At 37.1% G+C, this 21,594-nt stretch overlaps 1 pseudogene; it reads right to left on the reverse strand.

The window, feature by feature from the left end:
- Positions 1-1,013: 1,013 nt before the first annotated feature.
- The window catches only part of LOC120882585, a 59,346-nt pseudogene continuing 38,765 nt past the window's right edge, over positions 1,014-21,594 (reverse strand).

The raw sequence follows: 21,594 nt of genomic DNA on the forward strand, positions 1-21,594 counted from the left end.
CCTCCATCCGTGAGATTTTCTAGGCAAGAGTACTGGAGTGGGTTGCCATTTCCTTCTCCAGGGAATCTTCCCGACCCAGGGATCTAACCCAGGTCTCCCACATTGTAGAAAGACGCTTTACCGTTTGAGCCACCAGGAAAGTCCTTTCTAAAGGGTAGTATTCAAATTTAGTGATATTCATTTTTTATAGAAAAATATGCTTAGAGAAGATCTTAAAATTGTTAATAACCCCTCTTCAATTAGATGTAACAGTTTAAAATTCTATGAGCATACTTGTCAAGTGATCTCTCTCTCCTTTTGAGGAGTATATGTGGAAATAGAAACAAAGAATACACCAAATAATACAAACAGAGAATATGAACAAACAAAGAATACAAACAGAACATGAATGTTTCAGTAAATTCTAGGGATGGAAAAAATTCTGTTCATTATTGACTCCAATTCTATATACAATTGCTATTCTAGATAAATGGTAGTGACTTCTTTTGTAGATTTAGCTTTTGAGATTTTTCCTAATCAAGCAGGGTAGGATATATAAATAGAAGTACACACACACACACATGCATACATCATAACAGCACAGGCCTTCAGAATCAGATTTTGATCCTATTCTTGGATCTATAGTTTTCTTACTTCAACTAACTTTGTTCAATATCAGTTTTCTAATCTATAAAATGGAGATAAAATGCATCATTCAGTGGGTTAACATAAAAATAAGCAAGACAAAAATACATGTGTAGCAGAGTGAAAATATACAGTTCAAAAGTTGATAACAGAATTTCTCTCATGAACTGTCTTTATTTAGAAAAGTAAAGTATTTATTTAGGCTGGGTATTTTCCATTGATGGCACATAACAAGGTAAGGCTCACTAAGTCCCTCCTCTTCTTCAGGGTTTCTGGGATGGAAAGATGTGGGTACTCTCAGTATGTTGGGGTGATCCAGTTGAGGTGAGTACCCCAACAGCTGAGGGCCTCTCTCATGCTCTCACTGGGGCTGGAGATCCAGGGTGTTCTCATTCCCCAGAGGCTATGTGGACCATGAGGCCCACTACTCTGTCTGTAGCCAAATTCATTGTCATAGCAGGAGATGACCTTGACAAGGTGACTGTTAAGGGCAATGCCAGCCTCAGCATCCAGGGGGGAAGAGTGGGTGTCACTGCTAAAATTGCAATAGAAAACTTGGTTTTCAGTATAGCCTAGCATGGTCTTTAGCGAGCCTTCCAGTTCCTGCTTTACCTCTTCTTGATACCATTGTGTTTAGCAGCTTTCTCCAGGCAGTGGGGGAGATCTACATCAGACACGCTGGGAATGGAGACATGGAAGGCCATGCCAGAGAACTTCCCATTGAGCTCAGGACTGATCTTGCCCCAAAGCCTTGGCAGTGCCAGTGGAAGCATGGATGATGTTCTTAGCAGTTCCTCATCCATCCCAGGACAGTTTCCCCTGGGGGCCCATCATGATCTTCTGGCTTGCAGTGATGGTATGAACTGTTGTCATGAGTCCCTCTACAGTGATATTGACCAGGTGTGCCAAGCAGGTGGTAGTGCATGTGGCATTTCTGACCATCTTGAGGGAGCTGTACTTCTTATGGTTCATGCCCATCACAAATATGGGATATCAACAGAAGGGACAGTGATGATTAGCCTTTTGGCTAACACTTCATGTGAGCCCCAACCTTCTTGAAAGTAGTGAGGACATCAGTGGACTCTATAACATACTCAGTACCAGTGGCACTCCATTTGATATTGACAGAATCTTGCTCCTAAAAAATGAAAGCAGGCTTTCCACTGATGGCAAGCTTCCTCTTCTCAGACTGGACTGTGCCATTGAACTTGCCATGGGTGGAATCACACCAGAACATAGAAACCACGTAGTTGAGGTCAGTGAAGCAGTCATTGATGGTAATATTCACTTTACCATAGTTAAAAGCAACTCTGGTGAGCAAGTGTCCAATACAGCCAAATATGTCTTGAGGACATGTCTGGCATTACACAAGGAAATATGGCTGGCTGTTGAATGGGAAGGGGCAGGGAGACTAAACTTTTTAGGTATGAAGATAAGGTCCTGAAACCAGGTTTAAGAAAAAGTACTGTTGCCTGGAAAATCCCACGGAAGGAGGAGCCTGTAGGCTGCAGTCCATGGGGTCGCTAAGAGTGGACATGGCTGAGCGACTTCACTTTCACTCTCATGCATTGGAGAAGGAAATGGCAACCCACTCCAATGTTCTTGCCTGGAGAATCCCAGGGACGGGGGAGCCTGGTGGGCTGCCATCTGTGGGGTAGCACAGAGTCGGACATGAGTGAAGCGACTTAGCAGCAGCAGCAGCAGCAGCAGTAATAGAAAATAATTAAAACTCTGCTTGAGAAGTGAATAGATTTTTCTGGGTCACGAGGAGAAAGTAAAGAGATAATCAGTTGAAATTATGGAATTCTAAGCTATGGAGGCTTCCCAGGTGGTGCTATTGGTAAAGAACCTGCCTGTCAATGCAGAAGACAAAAGAGATGTGGGTTCAATCCCTGGGTCGGAAGATCCCCTGGAGAAGGGCATGAACCCACCCCCGTATTCTTGCCTGGAGAATCCCATGGACAGCGGAGCCTGGTGGGCTACAATTCATAGGGTTGCAAAGAGTTGCACACAGCTGAAGCGACTTAGCACGCAAGGTACAGAGAAGTAAAAGTGAAAGTGTATGGAGGAGTAGGTGGTTCCAAAACTTTCAGTTAGGGTAGCCAAAGGCTCTTAAGAATATAAATAACTAACTGGAGTTCTCGCTGTTCTTGCCATGTAGGATTCTTCTACCTGCTCATGGTGGTGGTGGTGGTTTAGTAGCCAAGTTGTGTCTGACTCTTGCGACCCCATGGACTGTAGCCTGCCAGGCTCCTCTGCCCAGGGGATTCTCCAGGCAAGAATACTGGAGTGGGCTGCCATTTCCTTCTCCATCTACCTGCTCATACCTTTAGTAAAGTATGCTACACACAAAAATGCCTGTTGTAAATAATTATAAATGATTTAATACAGAGAGAAAGAAAATATTGGTATGATATTACAAAAAAAAGAATCAGATATCAGTAAAATCAGGGCCTTAAAGTCAGAAGTAAAAAAAAAAAAAAAAGTAAACCCCTAGAAGGACAGGAATCTTGGGGAGAATGTTCAGCTCCAAAGAAGGAATAATATATGCTTAAATTAATTTATCTAAATGTAGGTAAATGTTGCATTGTACTTTAGGAATGATTGAACTAAAGTGAGAAAAAGAATGAATAGTTTCAAAATATCACCTTTCGTTTTCCCATAATTGAAATTAGTTGATCCCTCCTTCTCCCTTCCAAAGGAAAATTTATATGCATGGCTACCACCTCTAGAACACTGAGTTTCTTGAAGGTAGAGGACATTCAATATTAATTGCTAGATTCCTATTGTTCATCAAGACTTAGCCTGAAATAGTTAAATGAACCACAGTGATGAAAAGCTGAATATGGTGAATATGGTGCCCCAACAACATGAGAAAATAGAGAAAACCTGGACATGTAGCATAGATTTACTTTGCAGACATTGTGGGCTTGCTTCCAGAATGAATATTGCAATATAGCAAGTTATGAAGCATTATGTTTCCCAGCACACATAAAATTTATGTTTATACTATACTGTAGTCTATTAAGTGTGCAATAACATAACAAATAGGGGTTAATACCCAGAATATTCAAAGAATTTCTAAAACAATAATTTTTTTTCAAAATGCTGTTAATATAAAGGGAAATTGGCAGCAAAACAAAACTATGTTTTATTCTACTTTGCATACATGCATGCTAAGTCGCTTCAGTTACGTCCAACTCTGTGCAAACTCATGGACTATAGCCTGCTGTGCTCCTCTGTCCATGGGGAATTCACCAGGCAAGAATACTGGAGTGGGTTGCCGTGCCCCTCTCCATTCTTCTACCCTATGAGACTGTAATTATTTGTGAAGGGAAATAATGCTTTTGAGAAGATGCATTTGAAGTGGTGAATACATAGTGTGTACTTGATTTACATTCCTTTCTCTACTGGGAAGGACATAGTGTGGACTATGGCCTTTACTGTTTCTGCAAAAACAACAAATCTTGCCTGTGTAAGTCAGAGATATGAAATTCAGCAGTGAAATGAATATAAGATTATGATCAGCCAGATTCTTCTTTATCCTTCCTTAGGAAATCCTTATTTTCAAGACTGATTTAGTTATTGCAAAAACAAGTTTCTACTTTTTCATTGTGTGTAGAATTTTAAGTGTTTTTCTGTTTGTTTTGACTAAAGCTAAATATTTCCCTATCCTATGATTCAGCTACTCTCTTCTTTGTTGTTGTTGTTTCAGTTGCTACGTCAGGTTGGACTATTTCTGACCCCATGGACAGTAGCCCGCCAGGCTTCTCTCTACATGGAATTTCCCAGGCAAGAATACTGGAATGATTTGCCATTTTCTCCTCCAGGGGATCTTCCCTACCCAGGGATCAAACTCAGGTGTCCTGCATTGGCAGGCTGAGCCACCTGGGAAGTCTGTTATTCCCATGTACATATAAATCCCAGAGAACAGAGGACATATGTCCAGTAAAAACAAGTACTGACAGCTTAACAGCTTTATTCATTGTAGGCCCAAACTGGAAATAATCTAATTGCCCATCAAAAATATAATGTATAAATAAGCTGTGGTATACACTGTATAATGTTAAATAGTAATGAAGATGAATAAAATACTTCATTAAAATACTTGAATATTAAAAATAGAACTGAGTGAAAGAAGCAGCACAAAAAATAACATTGCATAATATCATTTTTTATGAAATTAAAAAGCTGGCAAAATTAATGCATTGCAACTGAATTCAAAATAGTGACTTCTTCTAGGGAGGGTATCTGTAATGGGAAGAGAGGTATCTGGGAGTAGGACATGAAGGAACTTGATAGAGTATAGTTATTGTTCTATACCATCACCAGTATATGTGTCATAGGACTGTACACTAATATTGCTGTACTTCACTCACTTTCCAGATTTTACTCATTTCACATTTTAAAAAAATTATGAAATGAATGACACTCTGACTAAAAACTTGGCAAATGTTGAAAGACTGGCAAATTTAAGACAATGAAGAACTTGCCAGATTTGAAGCAAATATGGTGCCTGTTTGTTAATTTCATTCATATGCTCATACCTTTAATTCTGTGACAACCTGTTTTATTGATATTATTATTGCTATTTGTATATGAAATAAGCACATTTCTACCAGTTTTCATTCCCTCATAGGAAACTTTGTGTAGCATAAATAATAATAGATTATGGTCTAGAAGATTTGAGTTTGAATACTTGTTCCTCCGTATGCAAGCTGGTTGACTTTCACGCTATTTCAAAATTATAATTAAATTATTCTCATTATATAGGAGAAAAAATTCCTTTAATTAGAGTGCCTTAAGATGAATAGTATAAACATATTGATATTTTATTCCAGTCTTCTTTTTTTGTACATTGTATTTTACTTAGCCATTATACTTTGCTTTTAATGCTGTAATGGATTTCAATTTACATTTTTAGCATTATCACTTGGACATGTCACTCAGCAGCCATTGCAATTAATATTTTTGTGTCATATATTTCTATAATTACCATTTCAAAATCATCACATGACCACATTTTCTTTTTTTACCTTATTATATTCTGATATTTTCTTGCTTATTTATATGTCTCCCATATGAATGTAATTTTCATGAGAGAGAATGCTTTGTGTGTCTAGTTCAATGTATGATACAGGTGTAAAAATATTTTTTTACCTATTTAATCTTTAATTACTTGCTAAAAAAATAATCCATTGACTAGAAATATATTTATCCATTCCTTTATTTGAAACAATTGTAAAAACACACTGTAATTAATACCTTATAGCTCTCTATTTTACAATATTTCACAGAAGTGAATAGATATATTTATATCATAGGGCATGAATTTTGAAATAAGCAAGTCAGTTAACTTTTAAAAATTTCAGTGTCATTTGTGAAAAAATATAAAAATTTATAGCAATATCATCATCTGAGCTTGTTGTGATGTTTAAATGAGGTAATTGAAGGGAGGTGCCTTGTAAATTCTACAGTAATATATTCATGAAAGAACTATTATTATATCTTGACAGTGCTTATGAGCATATATTAATTTTTATATGTGATATCTATTATGTAATTGAACTATGATACTGCAATATGGAAGAATCACTCAGGATACCATGCTTGAAGAAATCCTAACACTGCTGCCTAATAAAGTTATGTGTAGAGCAGGAGTCCATGTTATAAAGTAGTGTATACTTCTTTATAAGAAACACTAGAATTTAAATACACACTGTGTGTGAACAAAAGCCAAACTGGTAAGATAGCTGTGTGTAACTAGTGCTGGTATGCGTACTAAGTCCTATGGTTTATAGGAAAGAGTAATAGGAAGTTGTTGTTGGGTCCATAGGAATGAGTGGGTAGGACTGGAATGACATAGGAATAGGGAAATGTGATTATTTAAATTTTTGTTCACAGTGTTACCTGAAAAATTATTTTTCAATCTGAAGTACTGAGAATTAGAAGCTTTGAATTAAAAATAATAGACATATTGGAAATACAGTTGCTATGTACAAAAAAATAATGGACATATGTGAGAAATGAAGAGGAAAGGTTGACAGGTTTGGGTAATTTTATCATTATATACAGGATGAGCAAAATAAATGAGTTCCCCATCCTCATTTGAGAGAATCATTATGTTCAAGGGAAAATGAGGAAGTAACTAGGTAACTGAAGGGCATTCATAGAAATGTTCGTTAGACAATTTATATTAAGAAACTTGAGCCCTGAAGACAGGATAGGTCAAGTCTATGTATCTAGAGAAGATAACTGAAGGTATGAGATGGAATTCACCAGGATAAGTAGTTTAGAATTATGGAATGAGGTTCATGACATTGTACAGGAGACAGGGATCAAGACCAAACCCATGGAAAATAAATGCAAAAAAGGAAAATGGCTGTCTGGGGAGGCCTTACAAATAGCTGTGAAAAGAAGAGAGACAAAAAGCAAAGGAGAAAAGGAAAGATATAAGCATCTGGATGCAGAGTTCCAAAGAATAGCAAGAAGAGATAAGAAAGCCTTCTTCAGTGATCAATGCAAAGAAATAGAGGAAAACAACAGAATGGGAAAGACTAGAGATCTGTTCAGGAAAATTAGAGATACCAAGGGAACATTTCATGCAAAGATGGGCTCGATAAAGGACAGAAATGGTCTGGACTTAACAGAAGCAGAAGATATTAAGAAGAGGTGGCAAGAACACATGGAAGAACTGTACAAGAAGATTTTCACGACCCAGATAATCATGATGATGTGATCACTAATCTAGAGCCAGACGTCTTGGAATGTGAAGTCAAGTGGGCCTTAGAAAGCATCACTATGAACAAAGCTAGTGGAGGTGATGGAATTCCAGTTGAACTGTTTCAAATCCTGAAAGATGATGATGTGAAAGTGCTGCACTCAATATGCCAGCAAATTTGGAAAACTCAGCAGTGGCCACAGGACAGGAAAAGTTCAGTTTTCATTCCAATCCCAAAGAAAGGCAATGCCAAAGAATGCTCAAACTACCGCACAATTGCACTCATCTCTCATGCTGGTAAAGTAATGCTCAAAATTCTCCAAGCCAGGCTTCAGCAATACGTGAACCGTGAACTCCCTGATGTTCAAGCTGGTTTTAGAAAAGGCAGAGGAACCAGAGATCAAATTGCCAACATCTGCTGGATCATGGAAAAAGCAAGAGAGTTCCAGAAAAACATCTATTTCTGCTTTCTTGACTATGCCAAAGCCTTTGACTGGGTGAATCACAATAAACTGTGGAAAATTCTGAAAGAGATGGGAATACCAGACCACCTGACCTGCCTCATGAGAAATCTGTATGCAGGTCAGGAAGCAACAGTTAGAACTGGACATGGAACAACAGACTGATTCCAAATAGGAAAAGGAGTGCGTCAAGGCTGTATATTGTTACCCTGCTTATTTAACTTCTATGAGAGTACATCATGAGAAACGCTGGACTGGAAGAAACACAAGCTGGAGTCAAGATTGCCGGGAGAAATATCAATAACCTCAGATATGCAGAAGACACCACCCTTCTGGCAGAAAGTGAAGAGGAGCTAAAAAGCCTCTTGATGAAAGTGAAAGAGGAGAGCAAAAAAGTTGGCTTAAAGCTCAACATTCAGAAAACTAAGATCATGGCATCTGGTCCCCTCACTTCATGGGAAATAGATGGGGAAACAGTGGAAACAGTGTCAGACTTTATTTTGGGGGGCTCCAAAATCACTTCAGATGGTGACTGCAACCATGAAATTAAAAGAGGCTTACTCCTTGGAAGAAAAGTTATGACCAACCTAGATAGTATATTCAAAAGCAGAGACAGTACTTTGCTGACTAAAGTCCGTCTAGCCAAGGCTATGGTTTTTCCAGTGGTCATGTATGGATGTGAGAGTTGGACTGTGAAGAAGGCTGAGCGCTGAAGAATTGATGCTTTTGATCTGTGGTGTTGGAAAAGACTCTTGAGAGTCCCTTGGACTGCAAGGAGATCCAACCAGTCCATTCTGAAGGAGATCAATCCTGGGATTTCTTTGGAAGGAATGATGCTGAAGCTGAAGCTCCAGTGCTTTGGCCACCTCATGCGAAGAGTTGACTCATTGGAAAAGACTCTGATGCTGGGAGAGATTGGGGGCAGGAGGAGAAGGGGACGACCGAGGAAGAGATGGCTGGATGGCATCACGGACTCAATGGACGTGAGTCTGAGTGAACTCCGTGAGATGGGACGGACAGGGAGGCCTGGCATGCTGCGATTCATGGGGTCTCAGTCAGACACGACTGAGCAACTGAACTGAAGTAGTTTAGAACAGTAATTCTTTGGTTAGGAACTAAGCCTTTAGTACATGCTCACATTTGGAGAAAACTTAAGGATGGATAAAAACAACAGAGGTAAAGAAACAGTAATTTGAGAAGTAGCAGATGAAACTAAATAATGTAATATCTTGCAACCAAAAGAGTGAAAATAATCCAAAGGTAGTCTTAGATCAGCCAATCATCAGTGTTAAATGCTGGCAAAAATTTGAGAGTGCAAAAACTTGACTGGATTTTGTACGTATAACATTAATTACCTTCAACAAAACAGTTTTGGGGAATCATGGAGTTAGAAAAAAATAATTCTGAGAAATTAAGAAGTGAACAAGTTGTGGTTTATTGAACACACTTTCAGGATTTTCACAACTTCAATATCAAACTCAATTTGATCAATTTACTGGAGGAAACTCAACTCTTAAGGACTACTAAATGAACTTCTAAGAGAGTGGTTTCTAAAGCAAAGAGTAGCAATATATTTGTTAACACTAAGTAATAAAATTGCCAAGTGAAATAGAAGATTCCTATCGACTAATGTGTGTTAACCAGTGGGAAAATTAAGTCAATATTAGAGAATTGTTTGATGAGAGATCAGTGCAATATTTCAATAGAGAGTGTGTATGTTAGAATTACTCACTGTGGAAATAAAACTCTAGATAATGCAGAAAGAATGAGAGAGAAAACACTCAGGCAGATGAGTTTAAGAGCTCTATTAATAGATTGGCTGTACTATAATTTGACTAACTGAAAAGTGCCATTTCTTCCAGTGCCAAGTTAAAATGAAATTGAGAAAATAGTCCTTTGACAAAAGATTTTCCCAAGACAATAATTGATTATCACTTTAATAAATACTAGGGTATTTGTTACAAACTTATATTCCTATAGTGCTATTTGAGTAGACATATTCACACAAGTACACAGTTATACGGATATACATATACACTCACATTCATTCATTCCCACAGAATACCACAGAAGCAAAGTCCTGAATCTTTGATCCGAATACCTTTATATTGCTATTCTCCATGACTTTTAGAAACAATTCGGCAGGATCAGGGCTTAACTAGGACATAATGAAGTATGCTTAAAATTATAATTCTTACATCTATTTTTATATTCTGATTTGAGATATCTCACTACTGTCTCCTATTCTGAAATTCTCTCTTTAATTACATATGTATAGAAGTCAAGTTCTACTTGTAAATGTTTTCTTCCCTTATGTTTGATTTCCCAAGCATGAGTCCAGCAAGTATCAAGTTCATGCAGATGTTAAGCTTCGTAAACATACCATATGAGGAGCAGATTATATTTGAAGAGTCTGTATTCCCAGCTAAATTTACTCCATTTCATTCTATGTAGACCATCATGATTTTCTGAGTTTCTTTAGGCTTTGAGACTATATCTCTCTTTTATTTTAGCCAGGAATGAAAACTTTTTTTTCCTCTTTACACTGGCAAACACAATGCTAACAATTTAAAGGAACTGAAAAATCTGCAGGAAAAATATATTCATAATATTACAGAGCATGTTTCAGTGGCACACTTTAGGTTGCATATAGACTTTACTTCCTTTCTCATTCCTTAACCTTCTATAGGCTAGATTCAAAACATAAATGATAGAGTGTTCCCTGGTGGTCCAGTGATTAGGGAGCTTCCCAGGTGGTGCTAGTGGTAAAGAACCTGTCTGCAACAGGAGACGAAAGAGACATGGGTTTGATCCCTGGGTTGGGAAGATCCCCTGGAGGAAGGCATGGCAAGCCACCCCAGTATTCTTGCCTGGAGAATCCCATGAATAGAGGAGCCTGGTGAGCTATGGTCTATAGGGTCCCAAAGAGTCGGACATGACTGAAACGACTGAGCACACACATGCATGCCTACTCAGTGGTTAGGTCTCTGCTCTTTCACTGCCGTGGCCTTGGGTTCAATCCTTGGTTGAGAAACTAAGATCCTGTAAGCTATATGGGGTGCCCCCCCAAAAAAGCAAAAACAAACAACAACAACAAAACACATAAATTATAAGAATTGTCTGAGGGAAATAGGAGGAAACTCCACTGGGAAGGCTGATGAAACCTATAGATTCCGCCCCCGCCCCCGTCTTGTTATTCATATGTTCATGAGTGAATAGGTGAAGGATGGATACTAATTTAACTCTGAAGATGAACTAACATCCATTTTCCTGGTGGTTCAGATGGTAAAGAATCTATCTGCATTGTGGGAGACCCAGGTACAATCCCTGGGTCGGAAACATCCCCTGGAGAAGGGAATGGCTACTCACTCCAGTATTCTTGCCTGGAGAATCCCATGGACAGAGGAGCCTGGTGAGCTACAATCCATGGGGTCACAAAGAGTCTGATGTGACTGAATGACTAACACTTTCACTTTCATGAACTAACAGATAAGCAGGTTTATAGTGAACAAGTTTTGCTGTAGTCTCTAATCTCTCCCTATCAAGTTGCCAAAGACATCTTAAGATCTTGATTCAGAAAATCACCTTCACTCAGTTTCAAACTGCGCTAATTTATCTTTGACTCAATCTGAGACAGATTCTGAGGTGTAATTTATGCTTCAGAGTTTTCCATGGGATCAGACCTAGTCTGGGACTACCTGAAATACCAATCCTGCTTGACTTCTTTCCTTTCTTTTTACTGTTTCCGTTTTCCCTTCTCTTACTGTTTTCTCCCAGGAACACCTTAATAAATGAATCTCTTAGTGTTCATTTTGGATACTACAAGCTAAGATATAACCATTTATTAGAGTCATCTGTGATACCTCTTATGATTGTTGAATCTTGGCCCAATCCAAGGGGTGAAATCTACATTAAAAAAAAAACATTTGATAATACTTATATACACAAAAAAATTAAGAATCAATGGTCTGAATCATAATTATTAACAAGTATGGGCAATTCTAAACATAGCTTTCTAATGCAGCCTACTGACTTTGTTTCTCTAAATGATCAACACCATTTTCCCTTGATACCTTTTTCATATCACCTCCCTGCGATATCCAGAATTACAAACATAAAATATTAAATACTTTCTTTGCAAAGTAAATCCCAAATGTTGATTAATTTGTACAGATTTGAGGCTTTGAAATATACTTAATCTTAAATTTCTGTATTTCTATAAAGTTATGAAAAATGCTATAAAAGGTGAATAAATCTAATGATGATTGTGAATGTGCTTTCAGAATAAGATTGAAATTCCCAAGCTTCCTTAATATTCAATCTCTACAACATAACATTAGTCTAACTACACTATCTTTGTATGTCAATCTAATTATCTATGTGTTACTTGGTATTTTCTGAGAGAACTATTGATGATAATGACCTGAATTGTGTTTTTTATAAACTATTTTCAACTATTACACATAGAGAAACATCAGCACCCATCAATTTCTTCAATGATGTCTTCAAATGTAGAAGGGTCATGTCTAAATTTTGAGAGGATAGCATAATTCATGGGACTACAAGGTGTGTGACTCTGGTGGTATGCTGGGTTCAATTTAGATGAAGGATCTTGACCTTCTACTAAGTAGGAACCATACATCATTGTGTAGAGTGGATCAGAAGGCACTTTAGTTGACATTAATTTACTAGCTCCTTTATTTCAATCGCTTAACCTTTATTTTTTGAGGGAGCAGGAATCCTTCATTCAAAAAGGTTTGAAATTTAATTTATAGTCAATATGTTTTATTGTACTAATCTTCTAGAGCCTTGATTTTTGATCATATTTTTAAAAAATTAGTCTGTTGATGTACTGAATTACATTGATTTTCAAATGTTCAACTAACTGACATCTGGACTAAATGTCACCTGATTATAGTGTATAATTCTTTTTTCTTTTCATTTTTGGGTTCAATTTGCTATTTTTTTTTGGTGAGTTTTTTAATATGTAAATAAGCTATATTGTTGAATAGCTTTTGTTTCTTGCAGTGTCTTTCTGATTTCATTATTAGGGTTACTCTGGCCTTATAGGATGAGTTAGGAAATGTTTTCCCAGCTTATATTTTCTGGAAAATATTGTGGAGAATGAATATCACTTTTTCTTTAAATGTTGATAAAAATTTCCAGCAAAATTGAGGCCAATGCTTTATTTTTTGAATGGTTATGAACTATTGATTGAATTTCATTAATACATTTAAGTCTATTTATATTATCTTATTCTCCTTGTGTGAGTTTTGATAGTTTGTGTCTTTCAAGGAACTGAAAGACCATTTAAAGTATCAAATTTTTGGTCAGAGTGATTTATACTATTACTTAGATATCTGTTTAATGTCTCTGAAATCAGCAGCTGTGGCCCCTCTTTTGGTTTAAACATTAGCAATGTGTATCTTCTTTTTCTCTTGGGTAGCCTGATAAGAGATTTATCAATTTTTAAACTGATGTTCTCAAAGAATCAACTTTTTATGTTAATTGGTTTTTTTCTTTATTGATTTCCTGTTTTCACTTTCATTGATTTCTGCTTTAAATTTTGTTTCTTCTTATTGCTTTTGGCTTAAGTTGTTCTTTTCTAGTTTACTGAAATGCAAACTCAGATTGTTGAGTTTACATATTTTTTTTATGTTATATGCATTTTCTTTAGTCACTAAGTCATCTCTGACTCTTTAAAACCCTATAGACTGTAGCCCGCTAGGCTCCTCCATCCATGGGATTTCTCAGGCAAGTATGCTGCTGCTGCTGCTAACTTGCTTCAGTTGTGTCCAACTCTGTGCGACCCCATAGATGGCAGCCCACCAGGCTCCCCCGTCCCTGGGACTCTCCAGGCAAGAACACTGGAGTGGGTTGCCATTTCCTTCTCCAAAGCATGAAAGTGAAAAGTGAAAGTGAAGTCACTCAGTCATGTCCGACTCTTTGAGACCCCATGGACTGCAGCCCACCAGGCTCCTCCGTCCATGGGATTTTCCAGGCAAGTATACTGGAGTAAATTACCATTTCCATCTCCAGGGGATCTTTCTGACCCAGGGATTTAACCTACATATTCTGCATTGGCAGGCAGATTCTTTACCACTGAGCCACCAAGGAAGCCATTATATAGATTTGGTGCTATAAATTTCCCTCTAAACTCTGCTTTCTCTGCATCCCACAAGTTTGGATAACTATATTTTATTTATTTTATTTTTTAGTTTAAAATATGATTAATTTTATCGTGAAACTTTTTTCTTGGAGCCACATGTTATATAAGTGTGTTATTTAATCTCCAAATATTTTGAGATTCCCCAGCTCTTTCTGTTATTGATTTCTGTGTATATCTTTTCTTAGATTCTTTTCCATTATAGATTATCACAAGATACTGGATATACTTACCTATGCTATATAGTAGGTCCTTGTTGTTTACCTATTTTATATATAGTAGTGTATATCTTTTAATCTCAAATTCCTAATTTACCCTTCCCTCCCCCTTTTTTCCTCTTTGGTAGCATATTTTTTTTTTCTATGTCTATTAAACTTTTTCTGTTTTGTAAATAAATTCACTTCTATCATTTTTAAGAGTCTATATTAAGTAGTATCATGTAATATTTGTTTTTCTCTAACTTATTTCACATATGATAATCTCTAGGTCCATGCATGTTTCTCCAAATGGCATTATTTAATTCTTTTTTATGGCTGAGTAGTACTTCATTACACATACACACACACCACATCTTTATCCATTCATCTGTCAGTGGGTATTTAGGTTGCTTACATATCATGGCTATTATAAATAGTGCTGCTATGAATATCGGGGTGCATGCATCTTTTTGAATTAAAGTTTTCATCTTTTCTGTATATATCCCCAGAATTGGGATTGCTGGGTCATATGGTAACTCTACTTTTAATTTTGTAAGGAAGCTCCATGCTGTCCACCATAGTGGACACACTCATAATTTTGTATTGTCTGTGGTTTTTGACAAATATATAATAATATCATTGCTCTAAAAAGCACTGTGCTTTGCCTGTTCATCCTTGTCTCCCCTCTACCCCTTGATATATCTTTTATTGGCTCCATAGTTTTAACTTTTCCAGAATGACATGTAGTTGGAATCATACAGTATGTAACTATTTCAATTTGGCTTCTTTCACTTTGTAATATGCGTTGGAGAAGACTCTTGAGAGTCCCTTGGAATGCAAGGAGATCCAACCAGTCCATCCTAAAGGAGATCAGTCCTGAGTGTTCATTGGAAGGACTGATGCTGAAGCTGAAACTCCAATACTTTGGCCACCTGATGTGAAGAGCTGACTCATTTGAAAAGACACTGATGCTGGGAAAGATTAAAGGAAGGAGGAGAAGGGGATGACAGAGGATGGGATGATTGGATGGCATCGCCAACTCAATGGACATGAGTTTGGGTAAACTCCAGGAGTTGGTGATGGACAGGTAAGCCTAGTGTGCTGTGGTCCATGGGGTCACAGAGTCAGACACAACTGAGCAACTGAACTGAACTTAGTAATATGAATGTGAGGTTCCTCTCTGTCTTTTCATTGCTTGATAGCTCGATTTTTTTTAACGCTGAATAATATCCCATTGTTCAGTTCAGTTCAGTTCAGTCGCTCAGTCATGTCCAACTCTTTGCAACCCCATGAATCGCAGCACGCCAGGCCTCCCTGTCCATCACCAAGTCCCGGAGTTCACTCAGACTCATGTCCATTGAGTCCATGATGCCATCCAGCCATCTCATCCTCGGTCGTCCCCTTCTCCTCCTGGCCCCAATCCCTCCTAGCATCAGAGTCTTTTCCAATGAGTCAACTCTTCGCATGAGGTGGCCAAAGTACTGGAGCTTCAGCTTTAGCATCATTCCTTCCAAGGAAATCCCAGGGTTGATCTCCTTCAGAATGGACTGGTTGGATCTCCTTGCAGTCCAAGGGACTCTCAAGAGTCTTTTCTAACACCACAGTTCAAAAACATCAATTCTTCGGCACTCAGCCTTCTTCACAGTCCAACTCTCACATCCATACATGACCACAGGAAAAACCATAGCCTTGACTAGACGGACCTTAGTCAGCAAAGTACTGTCTCTGCTTTTGAATATACTATCTAGGTTGGTCATAACTTTTCTTCCAAGGAGTAAGCATCTTTTAATTTCATGGCTGCAGTCACCATCTGCAATGATTCTGGAGCCCCCAAAAATAAAGTAACACTGTTTCCACTGTTTCCCCATCTATTTCCCATGAAGTGATGGGATTGGATGCCATGATCTTCATTTTCTGAATGTTGAGCTTTAGGCCAACTTTTTCGCTCACTTCTTTCACTTTCATCAAGAGGCTTTTTGGTTCCTCTTCACTTTCTGCCATAGGGGTGGTGTCATCTGCATATCTGAGGTTATTGATATGTCTCCCAGCAATCTTGATTCCAGCTTGTGTTTCTTCCAGCCCAGAGTTTCTCATGATGTACTCTGCATATAAGTTAAATAAGCAGGGTGACAATATACAGCCTTGTACCACAGCTTATTTATCCATTTACCTGCTGAACAACATCTTTCTGCTTCAATGTGTTTTCACTTATACCTAAAGTTGCTATAAATACCCATTTGCAGGTATTTGTGTGGTCATAAGTTTTAAACTTATTTGGGTACATATCAAGGAATGTGATTGCTGAATCAGATGGTAAGAATATGTTTGGTTTCGTAAGAAACTGCCAAACTGTCTTCTGAGATGACTATACCATTTTGCATTCTCATTAGTAATGAATGAGAATTCCTGTTGCTCCATATCCTTACCAGCATTTGGTGTAGCCAGTGTTACAGATTTTTGTCACTAGAATAGATGTTTACTGGTACTCCTTCACTTTTAACAATAATTTTATTGGATATAGAATTCCAGCTTGTTTTCCTTTTTTAACACTTTAAATGTTCTTGTCCACTTTCTTCTTGCCTTTGTGCTTTCTGATGAGAAGCTTGCTGTAATTATTAGCCTTTTCCTATATAAGCAAGGTAGGTTCCCCTCTCCCCCACCAGTTTGGCTTCTTTTAAGTATTTTCCCCATTCTCCCCCACCCTCACAATTTTACTATGATATGCCTACATGTAGCAGTTTTGGTGTTTTTATCTGCTTAGTGTTCTCTGCACTTTCTAGGTCTGTGGTTTTGTTTCTGTTGTTATTTCTGAAAAGTTTGATGCCTGTCTCCTTCTGGTATTCTATATATGCATATGTTTGATATTGTCCATTCGATGCTTTCCATTAGATATTGTCCTGCAGGTCTTACATATTCCACACTGTATTTTTTCTTTATTTTTGTCCCTTTGCAATTCATTTTGGGAAGTTTCTATTGACTTACCATTAAGTTCACTGATTCTCCCCTTATCTTGTCCAATCTACTTCAGAGCTTGTCATAGGCATTCTTCATTTCTGTTAACAGTGTTTTTGATTTCTAGCATTTCTTTTAAATTCTGTCTTAGAGTTCCCATCTCTCTGCATCACTCATCTGTTTTTGCATGTTGTGTTTTTTCCAATAGATCCCTTAACATATTTATCATAGTTATTTTAATGCCTAGTCTGATAATTCCAAAATCCTTGTAATATCTGAGTGTGGTTCTGACCCTTGTTTTGCTTCTTCAGACTGTTTTTTCCTGCCTTTTCACATGTTATAGACTATTATTTTAAAGGTTAGACATGCTGTATTGGCTAATAAGAACTGAGGTAAGTAGGCCACTTGTGTAAGAATTGAAAATATTTACTATAGTTTTAGTTGGGAGAGACTCCCAGTTCCTCTAGTGTCCTTATTTTTGTCTCCTCTCTTAACTTTGGAATCCACTAAGTTGTCCTCTTATTTATGAAATAAAAGTATGTGTCTTATGTGTCTTTTCAGCTGTAATCTACTGTTATTGCACTGGTGCTATGCTGTCAAGATGCAGAAGCCTGTATAATCTTCCTATTTAAATCTCATTATTTTACTGGGCCTGTGCTTTGGCCTGTTATCCTCACAAACGTCTTTTTGTTTGTTTTTCTTATATATCTTCCTTTTTTGTCAGTTCCCCCTTGGGTGAGATGGGAAGATTAAAGGAGGCTAAAGTGAGAAGAATGCTATTTTCCTAGGGACCTTGGACAGGCTCTGATAAAATCGCAACCACTGAAAAGTATGCCTTTCTTATGAAGAACATTTTGGGAATATTTCAAAATGATTACTTTTCTCATCTCCCTGGTATATCATGAAATTTTTGTTTGCTTTTCACGCTAGAGGTAAAGACCACAAAAGTGTAGGGACCTCCTTAAGACTGTGAATCATAGGAATTTCTTACTTTCACATTAGCCCACACTTGGCCCCCAACAATTTGTGAAATTCACCATTGAGATGCAGCTACCAATTTAGTGGTTTCTGCTGCATTTAAGGAGATCTCAGCTGCGACTCACTGAATTTTCTTGTCTCTCCAGATTTCAGGATGGTGATTTGCTTTGTGATTGTTGTTCCCTATGGGTTCAAGAAAAAATGATTTTAATTTTGTTCAGTTTTTTTCTTGTTGTGAGGATAGTAGTGTTTACTTCTAGCTCATTTCCACACAATGTAAATGTAAAGTACTTTATATTTAGGACATGGAACTGTGAGTCTTTGCTCTTTGTAGTTGAGTTTATACTTTGATTAGATTCTGGCCTTCACTATTTGAAGGATGTTAGAGCTGATGAAATTTGTATTAATAACTTTCTCTTCTAAATGTAAAATGTCTTAGTTAATGAACACTCATACCATAAAATATGTTTTGGCTGTATATAACAGAAAAACCTAAAATAACAGAAATTTAAACATGATAGGTATCATTTTTCTCTTGTGTTAAAAGAATTCTGGAGATAGGAAGCCCATAACTGACACAGAGATTCCTTGGGGACACAGAGATTCAATTTTTTTCTTTATCCTATAGTTGCCTTAACATGTATTATCCAGCTGAGAATGGTTGATGGATGTCCAGCTATTAACCATCCTGACAAGACTGTTCAGGAAAAATGAGGATATGTGTCTTCCCCTCTTTTATAAACTATCAAAATAGTCTTTCTAACTTCCATGTTGCAGGTGGAAAATAATTTTTTTAATGGCAAAAAATAAACTTTTTAGGGAGCTATCCACTTCAATATTCTCCAGAATTTGTAGATTGACAGAAAGTCTATGACCACACCTCAGTGTAAGGGAATATGAGAAAGTTTTTTTCTGGGTGCATCGGTACCCGAACTAAAACAATGGTAGTTATTAAGTAAGGAAAGAGAATGTATATCGAATGGATAAATAATAGACCCTATCTATAAGACCCCAAATCAGTAGTACTTGAAAGCTAATATCAATATGACTTTTAAAAACTATGTCTCTAAAATAAAAAAAAAAAAGATTTTAAAGGCCTAAACATCTAGTTGACTTTGTTTATATTGACTAGCGGGATAAAAACACAGGCAAAACAAATCACTGCTTAAAAAAGTTTCTGATAGGTTTTGCTTTGAATTTATGAGGATGGAATAAATATGTTTCTATGATGGTTCATTTTCACACAGTGGCTTAATTATTAGGCAAAAACTGATCAGCAAAATGGTTGGGTTTTTGTAGGAAGAGAATAAAAGTTACAGTGGGCTGCTGGCTTCCTTGTGCAGGATGTTTGGGTTGGCAGAGACCAAGGAAATAGGGAAGCCATTGCTGCTTGGACTTTATACTTTTCATGTTTGTTCAACTATAGCAACTACAAACATATTTTTTTTCTTAACAAAGGGGGTTAAGAATCACTACTAGACAGTTATTATCCAATTATTAAATTCAAATGCATCAGTGGTCTCTGCTTCATTGATAGGTTTATTGCTCCCCAAATGGCCAATTCCTTTACAATTTGTTCAGGGTTAACTATATAACACATTTCTAAAAGAAGAATTAACTCACTGGTTTCATAATCTGAATATTTTTTTTGCTCATTCTCTATGTGATGCCACTTTAAATAAAACTGTGTAGTTATGAGGATTCAACTTATGCTGCATTTTGTTTGGGACAAGTAATTAGGTTTGTAACATCAGGCTAGTTAACAGGGAATTCTCCAGTTTCCATATTTGAACTGTAGTTCTTTGAAACTGAAGAAAAAAACGGAGAAAACTTCCAGAATGTTGAAAATTCCTCCTTAAAGATAGTCAGGAGTTAAATAATGGCAATTTCTGTGGTTGAGAAAGAAAAAGAAATAGCTAATTATTTAAGTGGATAAAGTACTGGTATTGCCATATTCGAAGTGTTGATAAATTATTCTATGTATAATATGAAAGGTGTATAACAAAATAAGATGTAAAGAAATTGATAATTTCTTTGAAATCACAAAAGATTAGCTCAATAAATTCTTTGTACATCACTGTGATGTTTGGGATTTACTGGGATGTCCCTGAGGTCCTGTAACTAGATATAAGGTGCCTTCTCAGTCATTAAATAATATAAATTGTGTTCAGTGTTGCCTTACAGTGAAATGTCATTTTGTTGAAAAAGGGTAATCCATATAATGTATATATGGTAATTGTCAGCTAAATAGAAGAGCAAATGAACTGAATTATCCAATTAACCATTTAGACAAATGAAGATATATCTGGGTCAGAAAGGTACTCAGGGTACTCAGCTTACTCTCAGAAACCACTTAGGGACAGTTTGCTCACTATGTTGTGAATGAGCACACTTAATACTTTTAGTGTCCGCTTAGATGATACAGTCCATGGGCTCGCAAAGAGTTGGACACGACTGAGCAATTTCACTTTAGATGATACCCGAGCTATCTCAGCAAAGTGTTGTTTCTCTATTTCTTGATTAAAATGACTAGAGGCTATAAGGAATCATTTGCCCTGAATTTGCAGAGTATCTGACTATCATCTTTATTCAGTTCAGTTTAGTTCAGTCACTCAGTCGTGTCCGACTCTTTGCGACCCCATGAATCGCAGCACGCCAGGCCTCCCTGTCCATCACCATCTCCCAGAGTTCACTCAGACTCACGTCCATCGAGTCAGTGATGCCATCCAGTCATCCCATCCTCTGTCATCCCCTTCTCCTCCTGCCCCAAATCCCTCCCAGCATCAGAGTCTTTTCTAGTGAGTCAACTCTTCGCATGAGGTGGCCAAAGTACTGGAGTTTCAGCTTTAGCATCATTCCCAGGGTTGATCTCACTCAGAATGGACTGGTTGGATCTCCTTGCAGTCCAAGGGACTCTCAAGAGTCTTCTCCAACACCACACCTCAAAAGCATCAATTCTTCGGTGTTCAGCCTTCTTCACAGTCCAACTCTCACATCCACACATGACCAGAGGAAAAACCATAGCCTTGACTAGATGGACCTTAGGGTAAGATAAAAAAAACAAAGTGAGCATTTTAATTTCCCTCATTATATTGTTCTGCAACCTTAAGCATCTCTTATCCCCTGTACTGTAAGGGGAAATGGTATACTCTTTTAAATTATAGCTAGGATTAAAATAAAGTCAAACAATATCCTTTTATATTTAACTTTTATGCTAACTTCTAAAACTCTAAATAAATAAATAGCAAACCAAACTTGGTATATGAGATTGGATGCTTATGAAAAATCAATGAAACAAAGTGGCAAAAAAATGAGTATTTTAGGGAGTTATCCTTTTACATTTTCCCTAGACTTTATAGGTTGCCAAAAGTAATTATTTTATGATTGAGTTAGAGAAAATTATTTATCAATTATTTTTTTACCAATTAAAAGCACATCTCTCAGATTCCTAGTACATATATATATATATATATATATATATATATATATATATAT

The sequence above is a fragment of the Oryx dammah genome, unplaced genomic scaffold, assembly GCF_014754425.2.
Source record: "Oryx dammah isolate SB20612 unplaced genomic scaffold, SCBI_Odam_1.1 HiC_scaffold_23, whole genome shotgun sequence".
Classification (NCBI taxonomy): Eukaryota; Metazoa; Chordata; class Mammalia; order Artiodactyla; family Bovidae; genus Oryx; species Oryx dammah.